Genomic DNA, 21,894 nt, shown 5'->3' with positions numbered 1-21,894 from the left:
CCTTGGAGAAACGTGTCCTCGAGGCTCCATTGTAGGCCTTCCTAGACTCCCTCTAACCCTCGCGAAGTAAGTAGAAATAATCTTATTTCCATTTGAGAAGTAATGAAACCGAGATATAAAGGGGTCCAATGATTGTATGATATATTTCATGGTGACAGTAAAAGGAGGAAATAAGAACAGAACAAGATCTTCCTCTTTACCACTCCGAGTCTGAGAAACCACCCCCCCCCATGCTGAAGCTAAGGGTCCCTAACAGTTTTCACTACAAACAAATGGGAAGTTAGAATTTCTTTATTTACTGATTAAGTTTAAAATCTTTTCCTAAATAAAAGCTGTGCATATTTATGAAGTAACTATGCAGTTTCTGCCAATGAAGTTACAAAAAAAGAGAAGCCATTTATAGCAATAATTGGATTTCTATGGCACTAGAGAATGGGAGAAACGGAATGTCTGGGATTAGAGAAAGGTTTTTACTGTGCTAGGATTCACATTAATTATTGTTTGTTCAATACAAGAAGTAAAGACTAGGAAGAATGGGAAGCAAAGATGTTGCTGTTAAAATAGTAGCGACTTGAATTTTGTTTTGAAGAGGAGCCTTGGGTTTTCTTCTTTGGTTTGTGCAGCTCTAGGGATTCCATGGTGCCTGCCCATTCAATCTCCCTGACTTCAACATCCATGCAATTGATGCCTCTTGGGCTTCTAGAGTTACAAATCAAGCAAGAGTGGGAATGGAACTGCCTGCTTACAGGCCGATCTCTCACTTGGGAAGCAGGCAATGCTCAGTAATTCATAGGTCTTTAAGAGCCCATGGGACACCTGGAGGCTTGGCTGTGGATAGCAAATAGACATGATACTAATTGTTTGTATTGACAAGATTTTAGCTTATATGTGTTCAATCAGATATATGTGTATTTACATATGTTATAATATTGTGATTTTATATTAAGGACTACACATATAGTTTATTACACTAAGACCTAATATTATTTTAAAAACCAAAAAACTTTACCAAATGCTGATATAATCAAGAGTTGATCCCTGCCAGGATTCCCATCCAGAAACAGATTTCAGGCCCATCACGGAATGGCAAACTCAGGACACAATTTCAGAAAATAGGAATCTAAATTGGTTAGAAACTTCAAGATGCAGGAAATAGAAGTTATTTTCTCACTGGCATACACAGGCAGGAGGATGAAGAAGGATACACACCAACTCATTCATTCATTCATTCAGGCAGCATATAAATGCTGAGCACCAACTCTGCTCCAGAGGGTGACATTACAAAGGTAAGGTGGATGACCTATCCCTGCTTCCATGGCATTTATGGTCCAGTGGGGCAGTCATTACAGTGCAGCAAATAACCAATTGAAAGATGTGCATGATTCATTCATAGGCACATTGAATAGGCACTGTGGTTATACCCAAAACAGAGGATTGATGATACATAAACAGAACTGTAAATATCCAATTCAAGTATCCCACTGCCTTTCACAAGCAAAAGAAAGGATTCCTTGCTAACTCTACCCCATACAAGAGTTCACAATTTTGGGTTTCAAAGTTCTCTTTTATACTGTGTGGTTATTTTAGAAGTTTGGGCAAAACTCAGAGCCAATGTTCACTTTGATGTGTTTTGATTTCTGTACTTTGGCAAAGCAAGGGATTTTTGTGGGTGATTATTCTTTTGAATATATTATTTTTGGATTCAACATGTCACCTACACTGTCCTTTCATAATCATTATACTCTGCTATTAATTTTTATTTTGAAGTTCTTAACATATATGGATATATTTTCTTTATTTAGTTATGGACCTACTTATATACTTCATTATTTATAATAGTGTTATATAATATATTCATAGATTAAAAATACTCTTTCCTTTCAAATGTTATTTAAATTTGCTAGAATAAATATTTTGGCATACAGAAAGCATTTTTAACAAGCGGTGGCATTTAAACTATTTTATTGGGATGGTATAAGCCCAGAAAGCTTGTTGGAATTTACAAATATAATTTGAATTATATTTTACTTTGTAAGCCAGGGCCAGGAGAACTACTAATTAGAACCATGACTCAAAGCTACAAGGAGTGCTTACTGATTCAGATCATGAAAAGGCTGCAGTGATCCAAAGCAAACATCCATCTCCCTCTTCATCCAGAGTTCAGGGGTTTAAGTGCTATTTGTCTCAAATCATTGGCATTAACCCCATCTTGTAATGAAGAAGACAATTAACATCTCTATCCATCCACTGTTAAGATGTAGTATACTAATTAGCAAGATCACTCAATTAATATTACTAGGTAAAATAAACCACTATGTTTCACCATTCCCTATTTATAAGAACACATAGCAATTGTCACCTGGAAGAAAATGTCTAAAACCCCTAAAATGCATACTTATTTATGTTTCAACTGCACTAAAAATAAGTGTCCTAGTATTTAAAACAATAGCTGGCCTAGTGTGCATATATAGAGATAATTTATATTGACATGATCTATTTATTATTTTCAGCTTTATTTAATTACATCATCCAATGGTAAACATATAGTACTCATAAATATGCACCCATAGAAATGTTCTCTTCTGGCCCTGGCCATTTGGCTCAGCACTAGAGCATCGGCCCGGTGTGTGGACATCCCAGGTCAATTCCTAGTCAAGGCACACAGGAGAAGTGACCATCTGTTTCTCCTCTCTCTCTCTCTCTCTCTCTCTCTCTCTCTCTCTCTTTCCCTCCTACAACCATGGCTCAAATGGTGGGAGCAAGTTGGCCGTGGGCACTGAGGATGGCTCATGGCCTAGCCTCAGGCACTAAAATAGTAGCTCAGTTACCTAGCAATGGAGCAGTGGCCCCAAATGGGCAGAGTATCACCTGGTAGGTAGCTTGCCACGTGGATCCTGGTCAGTGTGCATGCGGGAGTCTGTCTCTGCCTCCCTGAATCTCACTTTATAGTAAAAAAAATTTTTCTCTTATTTTATATATTCTGAAGCTCAGAGTTAAGTAACTCTTAGGACATCCAGATGTAGTTTGTAGTAAATCTTGGCTTTTAACTAAGGATGGGGTGTCTTCAGAATCTGGATTTTTTTTTTACCACTGTACTGTACTAGATGGTTTGTCAGAAATGCAAAAATATCATAGAATAATCAGCAATATTGTGTACAAGGTTAGCCAGCTTAGCATTATTTCAAATATGTAATGAAGGTTAGTGAAACAGTGTAAATGTTCAACAGTTGAAAAATGGTAAATAATTTATGGTGTAACAAAATATTATTCCTCCATTAAACATCATGTTTTCAAAAAATGGAGCCATTTGAGGATACTTATAATGCAAAACAAAGAACTAAAAGCCAATTGGAAAAATATGATTATTTTTGTAAATAAAATATATACACATAAAAAATGTACAGAAAAAAACAAGTCTGGAAATAAAACAAAACATTTTCAGATATCATTTCTATTTTATGATTTGGGATAATAAGTGATTTAAATTTTTTTCTGTATGCTTAACTTGTTTTTTTAATTGTCTACAATGATCACATATATTTTATTACTAGAAGATGGCAAATTTTAGTTTCTGAAAGAAATGTACATGTGAAACTCTTTAGCTTATTGAAGTCTTTTCTTCTAAGCTTCAGCAAATATTTATTGAAAACCAACCATTTTCACTGACTAAGAATTGAAATAGGATACAAAGTTGTGGGACATGGGCTCCTTCAGGGAGCAGCCCATCTAGTTAAGAACAGAGAATGGCATACATATTGAATACATAAATGTACTAAATACATATTCAGGCTCCTCTGTTCTAGATTTTATGTTAAACACATTCTCTTTTCATAGGAGCCACAGTTGTGTGAGGTTGAGGTTCTTATCCTCACTTTACTTAGGAACTGGGTACAGAGAAAGCTGGTCTTCAGAATCCTGGCCACTGGCTATTTCGACTGCTCTTGTGGCTTCTCAGGATGAGAAACTGAAGCCTAGAGAGATTTATCTTCTGGTGAAACTGGAATAGCAGTTTAAATGGAGAGATGGATCAACTTTGACAAGTTTGATAAACTGATTCCCTTATCAGCCCAACCCCTACAGGATGGACTGAGTTGACAGGTTATTTTATTGTCACCTAAAAGCCAGAGCTAGAGAGGGAGCAAGTGAGTGTATGTCCTCTACGGCATCTGTAGAATGACCATGGATCATATTTAATCATTTGCTTGTTTATTTATTCATTGACTATATATGTTCAATTTTGTAGGTAGCAACAACTGGACTTGGCTTGGGGAGAAAATATATATAAAATGGAATTAGAACCCTCTACATGCTGGTCATCAGAGGCGATCTTTTGAACAATTGGTTATAAAATGCGTGTGAGAAGTGCCACAGCAGAGGGGTACAAATGGGCCGAGACCCCACCAAGAAGGAGGCCGCTAACATTTTTTGGGGGAACCAATGAGACTGTAAGCTTATTGAGGGTAGTAGCTCAGTTTATTTATTTTCTCCTCCTACTTTTGAAACTACAGTTTTATATTCACAACAGAAGCTCAATTTGTATGTGCTAAACTGCTGCAGTTGAGGAAGTCAAGAGTAAGAAAGGGCATCACTTTATATTTACATAATTAATCCAAGCATTTTCCACTTGGTCTTCTACTCAGAACAGTTCTCATTTCCCCCCACTACCACATCTTCTGAAGACAAGGCCACTCCTAGAAACAGTGTCAGGAAATTCAGAAGAATGATGACTTCTCCCCTCTTCATTTCAGGTCAGTCACAGAAGCAGGGAACATGTAAATACTGGGCATCTACTTCACTCTGTTTGAACTGGTTCCACGGATGTCAGGATTGTCTCTGTGTTCTATAAGCCAGTGTTACCGACGTTACTCCTTTTCTCAATTAAAGAATGCTTTCTTCACTCCAGCTTACGCAGTGTGGCTCTGCTGCGTGCATGCCAACGGGGTTCCTACTCCCTTTGCTCAGGTCATTTTTGCCACCGGTGCCCTCCTCTTTCCTTTCTCCCAGTCTTTTCCAAACACACACTTTTCTATCAAACTTAAAATTGTCCATGGAATTTGAACCACTGCCAGGAATTTACCTTGCAGATTTAATTCCAGAAGTTTGTCAAGATACTTAATGGGGGTATTATAAAAGCCTTGTCTGTAAATTAAAAATATATGGAAATAGCTGAAGTACCAGCCATTGAAGATTACTTTTTTACTTTATTTTTACTTTTTGAGAGAGGCTGGGAGAGAGAGAGAGAGAGAGAGAGAGAGAGAGAGAGAGAGAGAAACACTGAGCTGCTCCTGTATGTGTCCTGACCAGGGATTTAAACCAACCAACACCCTCTGTGCTCTGGAATGACGCTCCAACCAACTGAGCTATCCAGTTAGGGCTCAATTTTTATTGATTATTTAGAGAGACAGAGAGAGGAAGGGAGAGAGAGGGGAGGAGAAAGGAAAGCATTCATTTGTTGTTCCACTCAGTTGTACATTCATTAGTTGCTTCTCGTGTGTGCCCTGACTGGGGATTGAACCCCCAACTTTGTCCTTTTGGGATGATGTTCTTAACTGACTGAGCGAACCGGCCAGGACCTGAAGAATCTTTTCTGTTTTTTGTAATTTTTAAATTTTATTTAGAAAATTAACTTTAACAGGATGACATTGATCAATAAGAGGACATAGGTTTCAGGTAAACATTTCTATATCATTTGAATTGTTGGTTATGTTGTGTACCCATCACCCAAAGTCAGATCATTTTCTGTCACCTTATATTTGTCCCTCTTTACTCCTTTCCCTCACCCCTTCCTCCATCCCCCTCCTCCACCTCTCCCTCCCCCTGGTGACTACTTCACTTTTATCTATATCCAGAAGACTCTTAAAATAAATTAGGGAACACTGACATGATAAATACCATGTAGCCATCAAGGATTGCCATTTCCCTCCAGTTGCATTATCCTTTTATGACTTTGAATATGTCGATTCCATCCCCCATGAGACCTTCGTGCTGGCACTGTTTCTCCCCACAGCTCTCCATGGCTGAGTCTTTCTTGCCATCCAGTTCCACTTGAGCATCTCCTCCACAGAAAGTCCTGTCCTGGCCACCTAAGTCAAGGGCCCTCAAGCTTTTCTGGCAAAAGGCCAGATAGTCAGGAATTTAGACTTTGTAGGCTAAGAGTCAGTGTCTTTAACACTTTAAGCACATTTTCTCATGAAAAGCTAAGGATCTTTCTTCTACATTTAAAAATGAAGAAAACATTTTTAGCTCACAGGCATGTAAAAACAAGATGGTAGGCAGGGTTTGGCACAGACCATAATTTGCCTAATCTCTGATTTAATTAAAAAAATTCTCTGGTCATTTTGATTACAATGACCCACTACATTTTTAGCATAACAATTATCACTACCAACTATTTTTGTTTGTTTATTATTTTCCTGCAGTAAAGCAGAGGTATTGCCTATCTTGTTCACAGCTACATGCCTAGTGCCTGTGAGCGTGGCTAGCACATAGCAGTGGCTCAGCAAACACTTGTTGAATGTATAGTTAAATTCTAAGGCAGACTATCTGCTCCTTGGGGACAGAGATCATGAAAGAATAATCTCTGCATGATTTCTAGTACCTAGAAAATTTTCTTGAATTTTTGTTCAGTAAATGAAAGATCTCCTCAAATTTATCCCGTGCTAATACATTTTTATGTTTGCTCACTTCAAATAAATTGCTCTATTTTCAAAGGAAAGAAGAGTAGAAATTTTATCTTCATGAATTTAACAGTTGTGGTTATCTCTTTGCTAATGACGCAAAAATTCCTCACATGAGATTATTTGTGTGTATTTAGGAGTGCAGTGGGGCTTAACTTACGATTTTTGTGTATGAAATTTTTTTCCGCCAGAAAATAGGTGAATGATGCCTGAAATGAAGACAACTTCTAGAATTATGTGGTGAGTGAAGAAGACTAAAAAAGAATTAGTTCTTAGCCAGAAAATAGACCTTTTGGATAAAGAGTGAAATGTTGAATTTATATGGCCACCTTGTTTATATCTACGATAAACAAGCCAACCATATGTTCTTTATGAAAATTAGTGAAAGCAAAATTTGTGAAATGAATTTAATAAGTGTTTCAGCCAGGTCAGAAGCAACTCATCAAGTGAGAGCAGGAGCATTTACATATAATTTTACAGTGATGTGAAACTACATGGCAAAGGAAAATGATATATTGGAATGGCCTTTGTGGAATTTAAGGGTTTCAAGAATTCTCCTTTATAAGTTAAAAAATCTATTGTTATTTAATGAGCTCACAGAGATTTGGCATCTTCACAAACAAGAGATGGAGAGCAACCTATAAAAAAGAATTAATTAGCTATGATATTAACAGTGGCAGAATTCATTGTTTTGGATGGGGGGGAGAGAGAGAGACAGGAACATCGAGTGGCTCCGCATGTGCTCTGACCAGGGAATGGAGCCAGTGACGTCTATGCTCTGGGATGGCACTCCAACCAGCCGGCAATCTGCTATCTGGTCAGGGCTTCATTATTATTATTATTATTATTATTATTATTATTATTATTATTTTTAGAGACAGAGAAGAAGGCAGAGAGAGGGGATGGGGAAGGGAGAGAGAGGGCGGGGTAAGGGAAGCATTCATTTATGGTTCCACTCAATCATACATTCATCGGTTGCTTCACATGTGTGCCCTGACCAGGGATCGAACCCACAACCCTGTTGTTTCCAGATGATGCTCTTGACTGATTGAGCTAACCATCCAGGGCCAACAGTGGCAGAATTGAAAGGGAGAGGACATCCTGTACTATTACTGACGTACCCATTTCTCTTCTCTTTTCTCAAAAAACCTCCTTCACATTTCATTCTCAACACTGTGTACTATTGGTTCTTTCTCTTCAATTCTCCTGCCAGCCATTTCCCCCTGGACATGTTCTACCATTAACAGTGCCTCACTGTTTAATGTCCTCTCTGAAAGTTCAGAAAACGATGAACAATGTCTAATTACCAGCTTGTGCAGTATGACCTGTGTCAACATTGTTCCAGTTTGCATAATTTTACGGACATAACGTGTTTTAATTAAATACCATCAGGCTAATTTACTCTGGATCAATGGGCAAATTGATAACAATGATAAGATGATTGTGTAGACAAAGCCCTATTCAAGGGGCAAATTTGTTTCACCTAAAAAATAAAAAAGTAGCAGCATAATATTTGATGTATGAACTGGTGTGTTTCACTCCTGACATTCCCTAGCACCTCCTGCCTTTCTCTGGTTCAGCTAGTGCTATGCCATTGGTTAATAAATCAAAATATTGTCTGTCACACTTGGCTCAGTTGATCTAAACTCAGAGAATAAGAGTACAGTTTTTGACATAGGTGTCTTCAAAGCATAAAATTTTTTTATTTGGTAGAAGATACAATTAGGCAGTTTTTCTTATTCCTGAAAATAGTTAAGATTGTTTGAACTGAGCAATGGGAAAGGATCATTGGAATGCAAGCACGAGGACAGAGATGTGTGTCTCTGAGACAGGGCCACTACTCTAACCCTCGGACAGAGATGTGTGTCTCTGAGACAGGGCCACTACTCTAACCCTCGGACAGAGATGTGTGTCTCTGAGACAGGGCCACTACTCTAACCCTCGGACACAGATGTGTCTCTGAGACAGGGCCACTACTCTAACCCTCGGACAGAGATGTGTGTCTCTGAGACAGGGCCACTACTCTAACCCTCGGACAGAGATGTGTGTCTCTGAGACAGGGCCACTACTCTAACCCTCTGACAGAGATGTGTCTCTGAGACAGGGCCACTACTCTAACCCTCGGACAGAGATGTGTCTCTGAGACAAGGCCACTACTCTAACCCTCGGACAGAGATGTGTGTCTCTGAGACAGGGCCACTACTCTAACCCTCGGACAGAGATGTGTCTCTGAGATAGGGCCACTACTCTAACCCTCGGACAGAGATGTGTGTCTCTGAGACAGGGCCACTACTCTAACCCTCTGACAGAGATGTGTCTCTGAGACAGAGCCACTACTCTAATCCTCAGACAGAGATGTGTCTCTGAGACAGGGCCACTGCTCTAACCCTCGGACAGAGATGTGTGTCTCTGAGACAGGGCCACTACTCTAACCCTCGGACACAGATGTGTGTCTCTGAGACAGGGCCACTACTCTAACCCTCGGACAGAGATGTGTGTCTCTGAGATAGGGCCACTACTCTAACCCTCTGCCAGACCGAATGTCCCTGGCTGGGATGTAATACGATGAAGGAACTTTAGAGAGTGTTAGGGAATCTGAAAGAGAGAAACTTGCCCTGTGCTTCTTGGGTAGAACCCAAGAAAGCAGCAAGACCTCGGGTTGCCTGCCCTGTGGGGATTGTATTTAGTCACCTATTTACTCATGTGTCTGCTCAGCAGGTATTTTCTGCCTACCTAGGGTTAGGCACTGTGTTTGGCAGTGGGGATGCCAATGTGTATAAACATTGGCCTAGGAGCAAAAAGTGTTTGTTCAACAAACCTCTTTTTCCACAGTCTAGCTGATGGTAACTACATCACTCTAGTGTTCAAGGCCAAACATTGGCATCATCTTCAACTCATCTTTCTCTTATACCCTGTATTCAATCCAATAAGAGAGTCTTTGGCTCTACCTTCAAAACATATCCAGAGTCCAAATACTTCTCTCCACCTCCACTGCTACTAAAATAGCTCCCAATGAGGAGTTCCTTACTCTGATTTACCTTATTTTTTTTGTATTTTTCTGAAGCTAGAAACGAGGAGAAACAACATGCGCCCGACAGGGATCCACCTGGCACGCCCACAGGGGGCGACGCTCTGCCCACCAGGGGGCGATGCTCTGCCCCTCAGGGGCGTCGCTCTGCTGCAACCAGAGCCACTCTAGCGCCTGGGGCAGAGGCCAAGGAGCCATCCCCAGCACCCGGGCCATCTTTGCTCCAATGGAGCCTCGGCTACGGAAGGGGAAGAGAGAGACAGAGAGGAAGGAGAGGGGGAGGGGTGGAGAAGCAGATGGGCGCTTCTTCTGTGTGCCCTGGCCGGGAATCGAACCCGGGACTTCTGCACGCCAGGCCGACGCTCTACCACTGAGCCAGCTGGCCAGGGCTGATTTACCTTTAAGAGAATGTTTTCAACATAACAACCAGAGCAATCATTTTACAATCTAAGTCACATTATAACACCACTCCGTTCAAAACTCTCCACAAATTTCCCATTTCACTTGGAAGGAAAGCCTAAGCCAACCTTTCCCTCCCCACTGCCTTTCTCAAGGCATCTTTTGCTTTTTTCACCCTTGCTAACTCTACACTTTCTTAGTGGGTTTCTGCTGTTCCTTAAGCAGGCTCACTCCTTTTCTCAGTCCTTTGCGCATGCTTTTCCCTGTGCCTGGAATAAACTTCTACCAACTACCTACTTGACACACTCTTTCATCTCTTTCAAGTCTTTGCTCAAATATTATCTTCTCAATGAGCTCTATTAGGACAAGCTTATTTAAAATTTCAACCCACCACCTTTAGCATGTACTCTTAATTCTCTGCTCTACTTTAGTCCATAGCACTTATCAACTTCTAACATACTATATAATTAAGCTTATTTTTATGCTTATTTTTTATTATTTATTTCCTCATCCCAGAATACATGCTTCGTGAAGCCAGGATTCTTGTTGGTTTTGTTCACTGAGGTTTCTCAAGAGACTAGGACAGAGCCTGGAGTATAATAGGTATGCTAACGATATTTGTTGGTCAAATTTGCTGAGTGAATTGCTTCGTAGTATAGTGTAGGAAGCAGTGCAATGATGCCTCAAACACTTAAAAGAGCAAAATTGTAGTGGAAAGTCTTAGTTCCATGGGGTTCCCTGACCAGGGTAAGCATGGTGGCAGATTCAGAAAAGTCTGGGAAAAGATTCAACCAGAAAGATTGTGAGATCAGAACAAGGGGTGCTACAGCAGCAAACACTGTGGATGGATGATTGGGACCTGAAGAAAGAGGGTCATTTGGTAACTGAGTGTAGAGCAGGATGACAGTTGGCCACTAACAATCAGACAACCCATACCAGCCCAGAACTCTGTAAGACCTCAGTTATTCAGATGCAACTTTGGGTAAAAGGAAAATTAATTTTTTTTTCTCCTTGCAGAATATGGGTTACAAATAAAAAGTAATATAACATGTAGAAGTCAAAACAACTTGCCGAAACTCTGTGATTCCTCAGTGGACTTGATCCAGTTAACTACATCATAGCAAACTTATGAAGGATAGTACTAAAGATCGAATGAATGAAGCAGAGATTAAAAATGGCTGCCATATACCATTTTCCTTTGTGCAAAAGTCAGTTTTTTTTGTGTGTCACATATTATGTTAAGTCTTCTTATTCAGATTTTCAGATTGTGGTGTAATTTTTCAGAATTCTAAAGGGATATTATTGGATGATATTTATCCCACTATCCTGCCATTGTGTATTTTAACAGACACAGCATACTTACTTTACAGACAATAAAATGGGAAGTTTGCTTCTGTTTATGCATTTCAAAAACTTGACTAAATACCTACTATATATGAGACATTCTCTACAAATGAAACACAGTCTGAGTTGCCAAAAGCTTCATGGATTTCTTCTTCTGTGTGCCAGTGGGACAGCAAGAATAACATGTCTAAGTAGAACTATCCTCAACCACTGAAAGCACTTCTTCATTCCTTGATTTGGCCAAAGTCATCATCCATCTAGTCATCCAAGCCAGAAATAAAAGCTGGGGAACCAAACAGAATCCATACCAAGGTACTACCTGGAATCTCCAGAAGAGAAGGGAGAGTGCACACTCCACCTACACTGAGGTCTGGATGTCTTGTTGATGCTCCAGTGGTCTTTGCTTTCACATGTCCATATGCTGAGTTTCTCACTTTGGGATGCTTTATGTCTAGAACTGAAATATGTTCTGCTCTTATCTCCTCTTACCTTCTTCCTATAGTTTTTCTTTAGTGTGTAGGCTTATATATTTATTAGCTGTTCACTCACTGTATTGTAGTCACTTATTTATTACCATATTTCCCCGCTCTGCTAGACTGTGAACTTCCAGAGTACAAGACTAAACCTTATTATCTTCGTATCCTCAGTGCCTAGCACAATTCATTGGCATGCAACTGACATCTGAGCAAATATTTGTGGAATTAATTAAGTGAGTACACAAGCTTTTATTTAGGACATTCAGTAGACTTAGAACATCCTTTCTGCTTGTCCTTTAGTTTGCCTTTAGTTTGCTGCATAATTCGTTGGAAGATCTTGGGCAATGTCGTACCAAGACAGTGATCTTTTGACCTCAAGTTTCCAATTAGCACTTGGCAGGGGAAATAGAATCTACAACTGTACACAACACCATTGACCTGTTCTGGGAAAATAAGTCCAGGACGAGATTCATATGAGAAATTGAATTGTCCAGGTTATGAATGAATCTAGTCCAGATTTCAGCAAACTTTTTCTAAAATAGTCCAGATAATAAGTGTTTTAGGATTTGTGGGCCATACAGTCTCTGGTGCAGCTACTCAACTCTGCATTTGTATTGTGATAGAAACCATAGACAATTCATAAATGAATGAGTACGGTAGTGTTTCAATAAATCTGTATTTATAAAAACAGGCAATGGTCTGATTTAGCCTGTGGGCTATAATTTGTCTACCTGTTATCTAGTCAGTGCTTCTAATACTTCTCCTTCAGAAGGTATCAGATAAGAACAAGAGAATAGACACCGATGGCTATCACATACCCTGAAATAGTACTTGAGATGAGTTATTTCATTTATTCCTCACAACAGTCTGCAAAATATAGAGTATTATCCCACTTTATGGATGAGAAATGAAAATTGTTCAAACTGTCTATGTGGCTTTTTAAGATCACATAAGCAATAAGTGATATCTGAACCCTCGATGTCAACCAGATCAAGGTGACTACAAAACTCATGCTTCCTTCCCTAAAGTGCACTGTCTCTACTTTACTCTAAACTGATCATTTGTTGTAAGAGATGTAAATTGTGACAAGTTGAAAGTTGTCTTTTTATACATCACAAGAGGATTGGCTCTTCTGTGGTAAAAGCCTAGTTATCTCAAGCACATTAAGTGCCAATGTAGGCGTATGATATACAGCACTTCAGTGGAAGGGTGTTCAGAGCTTAGGGTCATGTGGGTTATTTATGTGATTCTGGAAAGGGTTTAGTCATTTCCCATAGGGAGCAGAGAGAGAAAGTAGGCTGAGTGCAGATAGGGTGATTCTCACTCGTTCTACATGTTCATCTCAGATCGGCAGGGGCCCTGTTTCATATCGTCCTCACTTGGAGACTCAGACTGAGAAGGATCCCAACTGCTTGAATCTCACTGATACCTATGGCAGGGGGATGGAAATAAAGCAGATTATGCATCTATTTTATAAGTTTTGCCCAGAATTTATACACATTAGTTCTACTCACTCTTCATTGGCTAAAGTAAATGAGATGGTTTTATTTGACTTCAAGGGGACATATAGCCTGCCAAATACCCAGAATGAAGACAGCTGTAAATACAAGTGAATAGCACTAATGAAAATCAAGACTTTAGTAGAAAATAAGAGTTTTATTAAGCAGATTAAATGTTAAAGGTTTTTTATATCTGAAATTATGCCAATATGTGTGTGGGAGAAAGCCAAGGTCCATAAACGCCTTCAGAACATATTAATGTGAATATTACTTTATGTGTTAATTGCCAAACATTCTTTTCTGGCTCATTCATTCCATTATATATTTGGTTAGTGAGTCCCTTCTCCAAACATTTTGACAATGGGAAATGAAGGCATTCTACAAAATATTGGGTACTATTTAACATCTCATAGAACTGTCAAATCAAGATTTAAAAAGAATTTAATGTGGTTAAAAGTAGCACTCATATGAATCATCAATATTGTTGGTTCTTTTTTTTTTCTACATGGAAGACAACATGTAAATTATGTAGCCAATATGGAAATGAATGGTAACTAGGAAATAAATATGGGTGAAGTTGGCTTTTTGCATATAGTTGATACAAAGCTAAATCCTGTCCTCAGTGACCCTTATACAATTTTACCACCAGAACTGGGTCCTTTGGTACTATTTGTAAATGCACCTGATGCTATACATCCTTCCAACCTCAGGGACATGAGCACTTGATAGAAGCCTAGAGAGTAATCTGCAAAGACTTTGAACCTATGATCCCTTTTCAATGGCTGAAATCTACAAGGCCTGTTCACACATTATGAGACATGGCTTCAGTCATCATCATGGCCATTGGATGACTAAAGTCTTCCAAGAATTCAGGGGTCATGCTGCCCTTGATGCTGCTTCTCACGGGTGTGTGTTAATACGTAGAAGGGGATGAGTGGAGAAATTGAGGCAGCAGAACTTCTTCCCTCCGTCCTGCAGCTGAAAATGAAAGGACTGTGTTTCATGTTTCAGCATGATGGTGCTGTGCACACTGATTTCACATTCCCATCCCTTGAGCTTCTCTTTGTATGGGTCAGGAATGCTAGCAGAACCCAGTATCCCAATGGGAGTAAACATTCAGATGATCCCAATGTTAGTCCTCTCCCTCCTTACACTGTGGCACAATGTATACTAAGTTGGATGTGGACCCAGAACTGCTGGTCAGAAGTTGTGGATTCTCTTTAGATCAATGGTACTTTTGACTAAAATGTTGCCTAAATTAATTTTTTTTAGGAAGGGTAAATGCCTTCTAGTCAGTTTAAGACTCCTAGTAAGTGAATTAAACTTACTGCCTTGATTTATTTTTGGTCCTTAGGCAATTTTATAGTTGTTTATTTCCTGTACATGTAAGAAGAAAAAATTCATGAAACTGTCTTATTGTACCATCAGAAGGCCAAATGAACAAATTGTAGCAAATTTTCTGTTATTTCTTGGCCAAAAAAATCATAATCTCATAAATCATAACACCATTAGAACTGCCATGCTTGGCTGGACCAATGGAGCATCCAGCCAGCATCTTGTCCTTGGCTGTGATACTAACCAACAATTTTGAGGATAGTGTAGGGTAACCGTGCCCCTTTAGAAGCCAATCTCAAAGGTGCCAACATGTTTTAACTTTCGGGAGTTTTATTACCACCTACTTTTTCTGAAATCATTTTTATGGATTTATAAAAGCAGAAAGAGCTTTATCTCTAAATTTTCCTGAAATACTTTTTCGTTTACCACCATATATTATCTTTCCACTATATAAGGTAACAAGCAAGTCAGTTTGATGTGTAATACTCTGGGGCAAGGGAAGAAAGATGTATTGAGTTGGAAAGTGGGTGTTGTATTTTCTCTCTTTGGTTCTCTAGTTACATGCCTCCCTCTTCTCCCCCTGGTCTGTGCTCAGGGAGGCTGACCTTTGCAGACTACATCAACCATGCTGCTTGCTCTCTGTAATGCCAGTGGCCGAGGCCAGGCAGGTTCCTATAATTCAGGCAGAAGGTAGAGGAACTGTGGGGCAGGAAAGCGTTGGGCCATACCCATTCACTGGAGGTTTGCAAAGATAGGCGAGCAAATTGAAGGGCAAGGGAGCTGGGAAAACTGCACCTCTCTTTGGCAGGAGAGCAATCTGGGGGAATTGCCACTGAGGGAAAGCACCAGCAGCCTTTCATTGACCACATACACATGGTGCTGCCACATGCCCACACACCAGTCAGGCAAAGTGCTTGCAGCCAGTAAACCCGTGAGCAAGCCTAACACAGCAATTTCCCCCACACCTCTGACTTTCATTAGGTCTCAGCCAATGGGAGGAACTGGCAGGAAGAAAGAAAGCTCAGGGTATTTATTCCCCTGACTCCTTCTCTCCACTGACTGAGGTAGCAGCGGCTCTACTTCTCTGTCAAAGACTATAGCTCCTCATGGACAGCCCTCTCTACAGCGTCAGCATTCACTGGATTCCAGGAACAGCTCTCAGATTTTGCCTCCTTAGTCCTCGGATCAATTTCTCTCTGTTGCTTGTCCCTGAGGTGCCATCAGCCTTTTTTTGTCACTCCTAATCCTGCCTTCGTTTTTGCACACAATCACTTTGGTAGGCTCTCTTCCACTGACTTCTTTGAATGAATCCTCTCTTCCTGCTGGGCCACTGACTGATACAAGTGGGTTTGGAACTCTTGTCTGGTGCTATGCTGCTAAGGTGGATGCAGAGACACTGAACGGCTGGGATGTAGTTAGATAGGACCTGTGTCCTAAAGACTGATTCTGTTGAGCTTCACAGATAATTTGCTGGTGGGAATAATTGTTGGGGGATTTCTTTCTTCTGTGACTACTAGAAGGAAGTATATTTAGTGCCTTCTTACATTCAAAAGAAGAAATTGAACTGAATGTAGCCTAGTGACATCAAAATTTATTATTTTACAGTTCTGGAGGTCAAAAATCCAAAATGCATCTCACCGGACTAAAATTATTGTGACATCATGGCTGAAATCCTTTGGGGACTCTAGAGGAAAAACCATTTCCCAGGCTGTTCCAGCCTTAGAGGTGACTGTGCTTCTTGGTTAATGCCCCCCTTACATCTTCAAAGCCAGCAATAGTGGGCTGAATCTTTCTCACATGGCATCATTCTGACTCTAATTCTCCTGCCTCCTTCTTCACCTACAAGGATACTTGTGATGACATTGGGTTCACCTGGATAATCCAGGATAATCTTCTGGTCTCAAGGTCTGCTGATTAGCAACCTTAATTCCATCTGTACCCTTCATTTGCCTTTGCCATGCAATATAACGGATTTATAGGTTCTGGGGACTATGGCCCTAATATCTTTTGTCAGGGGACATTATTCTGCCTACCAGATAGAGTTGGACTCTAGAAGAGCATGCAGCTCTATAACACCAGCAATTATGCTTCTGTCACTACACAAACACAGAGGCAGGGGGGAGAGGATCACCGAGGAGGTTAGGACTTTAAATTGGAGAGAGCACATGAATATCAAGAGCTGCTCTGCCGCCAACTAGTCAGGAGACCTCGAGAAAGCAAGGGTAATACCGGGGAAACTAGTATGTGATTGCTTAATATGTAAGGGAAACATTTTAAACTGTAGTACTTTAAAAGAATTTCCATTACTTAAATATGATTTCAGTAGAAAAAAATTCAAAATGTATGACCAATGTGTACCAAATTCCAATGCTACCTCTGCCACACATTCAAGCCAAGTTACAGTGATCTATTTATTGGGCCAGAAATAATGGTGAAGTTGACAATGACCGGTGAATCCTACCTACTAACCTATATTGACTTTGGTAGAAACTTGGTCTGTAATTATTCAGTGAGCTTATTCTTTCTGCTTAAAACCAGAACATGGCATTAAAGTAGGAATTGACAGATTTGTACTCTGTAATAAAATATTTTCCTAAGCCCTGGCCAGTTGGCTCAGCAGTAGAGTGTCAGCCCAGCATGTGAAAGTCCCAGATTCAATTTTTGGTCAGGGCACACAGGAGAAGTGACCATCTACTTCTCTACCCCTCCTCCTTCTCTCCATCTCTCTCTCTCTCTCTCCTCCCACAGCCATGGCTTAAATGGTTTGAGCAAGTTGTCCCTGGGCACTGAAAATGGCTCCATGGCTTTGTCTCAGGCACTAAAATAGCTTGGTTGCTGAGCAATGGAGCAGTGACCCAAGAAGGGCAGAGCATTGCCCAGTAGGGGACTTGCCAGGTGGATCCAAGTTGGGGTGCATGTGGGAGTCTGTTTCTCTGCCTCCCACCTCTCACTTAATAATAATAATAATAATAATAATAATAATAAAAATAATAATAGTAATAATAATGAAGGATTTTCCTGAGGTTTATGAATCAGTTCTCTCCTGCAGCCTCCCCAATAGGAACTGAGGAACAATGTGAAAGTGTGAAAATAATGAAACAGTAACAACCCTAGAGCATCCCAAGAAGAAATAAAAAGTATCTTCCAATTCTCTAAACCCGTGACATTTAGATAGGATGACATACATTAAAGGCTCCTGATATACAGAGAGCTCAGGCCCTTGTTTTAAATGCACTAGAATTCAGAGCCATATATTCTGTGCTGACATAGCTGCTAGAAGCTTGTAACACATATATTTTTTTGAAAAAATGATATCAGACCTATTTCTCCAACCAGTTATTTTTTCCTTCCAAAAACCATGGTAATAAGCTCTGCTAACAACATAAAAACTGCATCCATGCCAAAAATTTGCAACAGCGTATGCTAATTCAGTTCTGTAGTAACGTCACGACTTGATATTGCCTTAAAAATGAAGTAGCCCCGGAAATAGGGTTTGAATTTGCCCTGATCAGCAAATTCTAACAGGGAAAGGTCAGTGGTCCTGCCTGTGCCAAAGCTCAGAACTCCATCTCCTGGTCAAGGATGAACAATATCCCTTGGAGGTGTCTTGTCAATCTCAAGAGAAAGAAGAAACCACAAAGAACATAGATGATGTGAATAGGCACACATTACATCTATAATACGAATATATTCTGGTATTAGCACACAAACATGCCATGGCTGGTAACTAAGTCCTTTGGGATTGGAGGTAGCTGTATAATTCAAGTCATAGTACCCCAATACATGTAATATGACCTTAAGGATGTTATAGAGCTATGATGGCCAACCTTTTTATAAAAACCGCCCACTTTTGCAGTGCCGGTCAACCTGGTCTCTCCCGCCCACTAGTGGGCATTCCAGCTTTCATGGTAGGCCAATCGTGCACTGTTTGGTTGCTCCCCTACCAGCCCACCATGGGAGGGACCAGGTTGACCAGCACTGCAAAAGTGGGCAGTTTTTATAAAAAGGTTCGCCATCACAGTTATAGGGTATCCTTCCTGGATCTCAGAAGGCAGAAAAAATTCTCTCCTTCAAGATATTTTTTAATCTAGGCTAGTCCAATGTGGACTTCAAATTTCCTTACTTGATACATGTACTGCCCTGTGTGTGATGTGACCTGGGACTCACAGACAAGAGTCTTGCATTGTCTCTGTGGCTTTCAAGGAGATGGAAAGATGTGAGCATGAATAAATAACAAACAACACAGGTAATACTTAATAAGCATCTATTGAGACCAAAAGATCTTGTTTTTCTAAGTTTTATTCTGTGCTATTTATTGAAAGAGTACCATCCTTTAAAGCCCATCCTTTAAGAAGCCTTCTTGAATCCTGCTGAGAAGTGATCTTTTCCCTTTTCATAGCTTCATGGCACTTTTTACTACTTTTATAGAATTAAAATACTTATTTTTGTGTATATCTTAATTTCCTTACTCAGTGGTAACACTTCTGGAGGGTAGCAAGTAATTTTAGGTATCCTGTTTCTTCCTGGTGTCTATTTCATGCTTTACCTATAGTAGGAGGTCTAATAAATATTTATTATATGAAAAAGTGAATCCAATAATTCTTTTTTTTTAAGTAAAAGGAGGGAAGATAGACAGACTCCCACATGTGCCCTGTCCGGGGTCCATTCAGCAACCCCTGTCTGGGGTCAATGCTCAGACCAACCGAGCTACCCTCAGTGCCAGGGCTGCTACTCGAAAATCAAGCCACTGGCTGTGAGAGGGGAAGAGGGAAAGAAGCGAGAGAGGGAGAGAAGCAGATGGTCATTTCTCTTGTGTGCCCTGACCAGGGTTCGAACCTGGGATGTGCATACACTAGGCTGATGCTCTATTCACTGAGCCAACTGGCCAGGGCAAGAATTCTTACAAAACAAATAAATGAGAGTTGTAATTAGAACTTAAGAGTATAAAGTGATTGCTTCTTCTTGGAATGATAAGAAAAACTTTTACAGAAGAAATAGTATTTGGTTTCCTTTTGAGATTATTATAAGAGTAGAATCCTTGCTAGTGCATCAAATTCATGACATAGAAAAGTACAAGATTTATACATCTCTGAGGAGACATCCATAGACACTATCACATTACCTCTCTCTGTTCTCTCACTTGCCTCCCCACCTCCCACACACAGAGCAAGGATTTCTGATCTACAGGATTTAGTCCAGTGCCTGGAACTGAAGATAGTATAAGTTAAGTAAATGTTTGAAATACTTTGATGAAAAAATTAATCTGAAATATACACTGCTAGTCAACGATTCATGAATTTAATAAAACTAAGATTTATTAAGACCTCTGTTACAGAAAATTTCACATATATTTTCTAATTTCAATCCTTGCAGCAATGTTCTGAGGCTGATATTATTCCTATCATGTTTATAGATAAAATCTTCAGCTCAGTGAAATCGAGCAACTTGCCAAGGTCACATAATAAGTAAAAAGAGTGGTGATTTAAATCTAAGTCTCATGATCTTTCTATTATACAGATGTAGGTAAAGCAGATGACTTAGGTATCTCTCTTTGTCCAGTTGGGTCATATATAAACCAGCATCGTTGCTCTCTGCCATAAAGTAGAAGACTCGTACTCATACTTTAAGAAGCTATGGTGGCTCTCTTTTTGAAGGCAGGAAATCTCCTATCTCTCCCTAAACCCTGGGTTTAGAGACATATTCATGCAATCTTGTCATCTTTCCCCTTGTGTTATTTCAAACCTTATTTCATTTTCACATTAACACACCCTCTGGTATTATATATATATAAATGAAATAAACTAAATTCAGTGCCTCTTGTGCATCCTGATTGGCCAGACCAGATGGAGTGATTTCTGAACTAGAAATTAAAATCAAAACACAAGTTCTTTTTAAAGAGGTGGAAGTTTGAAAACAACTGTTCATGGCAGACTTAGCTTTACTGCTAAGTGAGTTTGGGTTTGTTTTCAAGCGTGTTTGATGACGGAATATTGGAATCTTTACCCTTGAGCTATATATATGTGCTGCACACCTACATTATTATCCTTGGCAAGGAGGGAGCAGAGCTGGAGTTTTGCAGGGCAATGTGGCCGTAATTATTAGTCACATTAGAAGTGACAGTTAGTTTTGCTTTTAATTTGTAAAAGCCTGTATACAGAAACTAAGTGATGAAAAGTCCCTATGTTGAACAAGTTCTGGAAGCCCCAGAAGAGCAAATACTGAAGAGTAAGTAATTCATGCTAATTTCTGAGTACTTTCTATGAGCTAGACTGTTATGCCAGCTCTCTCATTTACTCCTCAGGATTGTCCATGGAATCAGCATTATAATTCCTCTTTTAAGAGGATAGTAGGAGCCTAAGGGTCATACAACTAGTGTAGAGAAGGGCTAATTAAAAATAAAACAAAAAAGAAAAACCTTAATTCATTGCAATAACAGTTCTAAACTCACAACCAGAAGTTAAGATCGATCAGAAGACAGGTTTCCTCTGTCATAGGACCTAGAATACATCTCTGAGTGAGGAGGATATTCAATGCTTATTTGTACTTTCCATCAAGACCCGACAAAGGATGTCTTATGATGGGACAGTGTAATAATGATAAAAAACATATGCGAAGCATAGGGCATAATAGCTTATACTGTATATAGGATTTTGATCCAGAAAGTTTTAGATATTGACTTCTTTTTTTTCTAGCTATATTACCTTAAGCAAATTATTTACCCTGTTTACCTCTGCTTCTTCATTTACAAATGAGGGTATTATAGTCAATCCTCATTATTTGTGGTTTCTGAATTTCCAAATTCATTTACTCTCTAATGTATTTATTTTTTAAGCCACTTGGAGGTGTGATTAATATATTAAAAGCTATACATATGTACTGTATATATCTAGATAAGTTTGGTGATTAGTATACACCTGGGAAACCATTACCACCATGACCATAAACATGTGTATCACCTAGAGCAGGGGTCGGGAAACTTTTTGGCTGAGAGAGCCATGAACACCACATATTTTAAAATGTAATTCTGTGAGAGCCATACAACGACCCGTGTACGTTAAGCATTATTGAATAAAAATTTGGTGTTGTCCTGGAGGACAGCTGTGATTGGCTCCAGCCACTCACTAGCATGAACATGA

This window comes from Saccopteryx leptura, chromosome 5 (genome assembly GCF_036850995.1).
Source record: "Saccopteryx leptura isolate mSacLep1 chromosome 5, mSacLep1_pri_phased_curated, whole genome shotgun sequence".
NCBI lineage: Eukaryota > Metazoa > Chordata > Mammalia > Chiroptera > Emballonuridae > Saccopteryx > Saccopteryx leptura.
Note: the sequence above shows the minus strand (reverse complement) of the source record.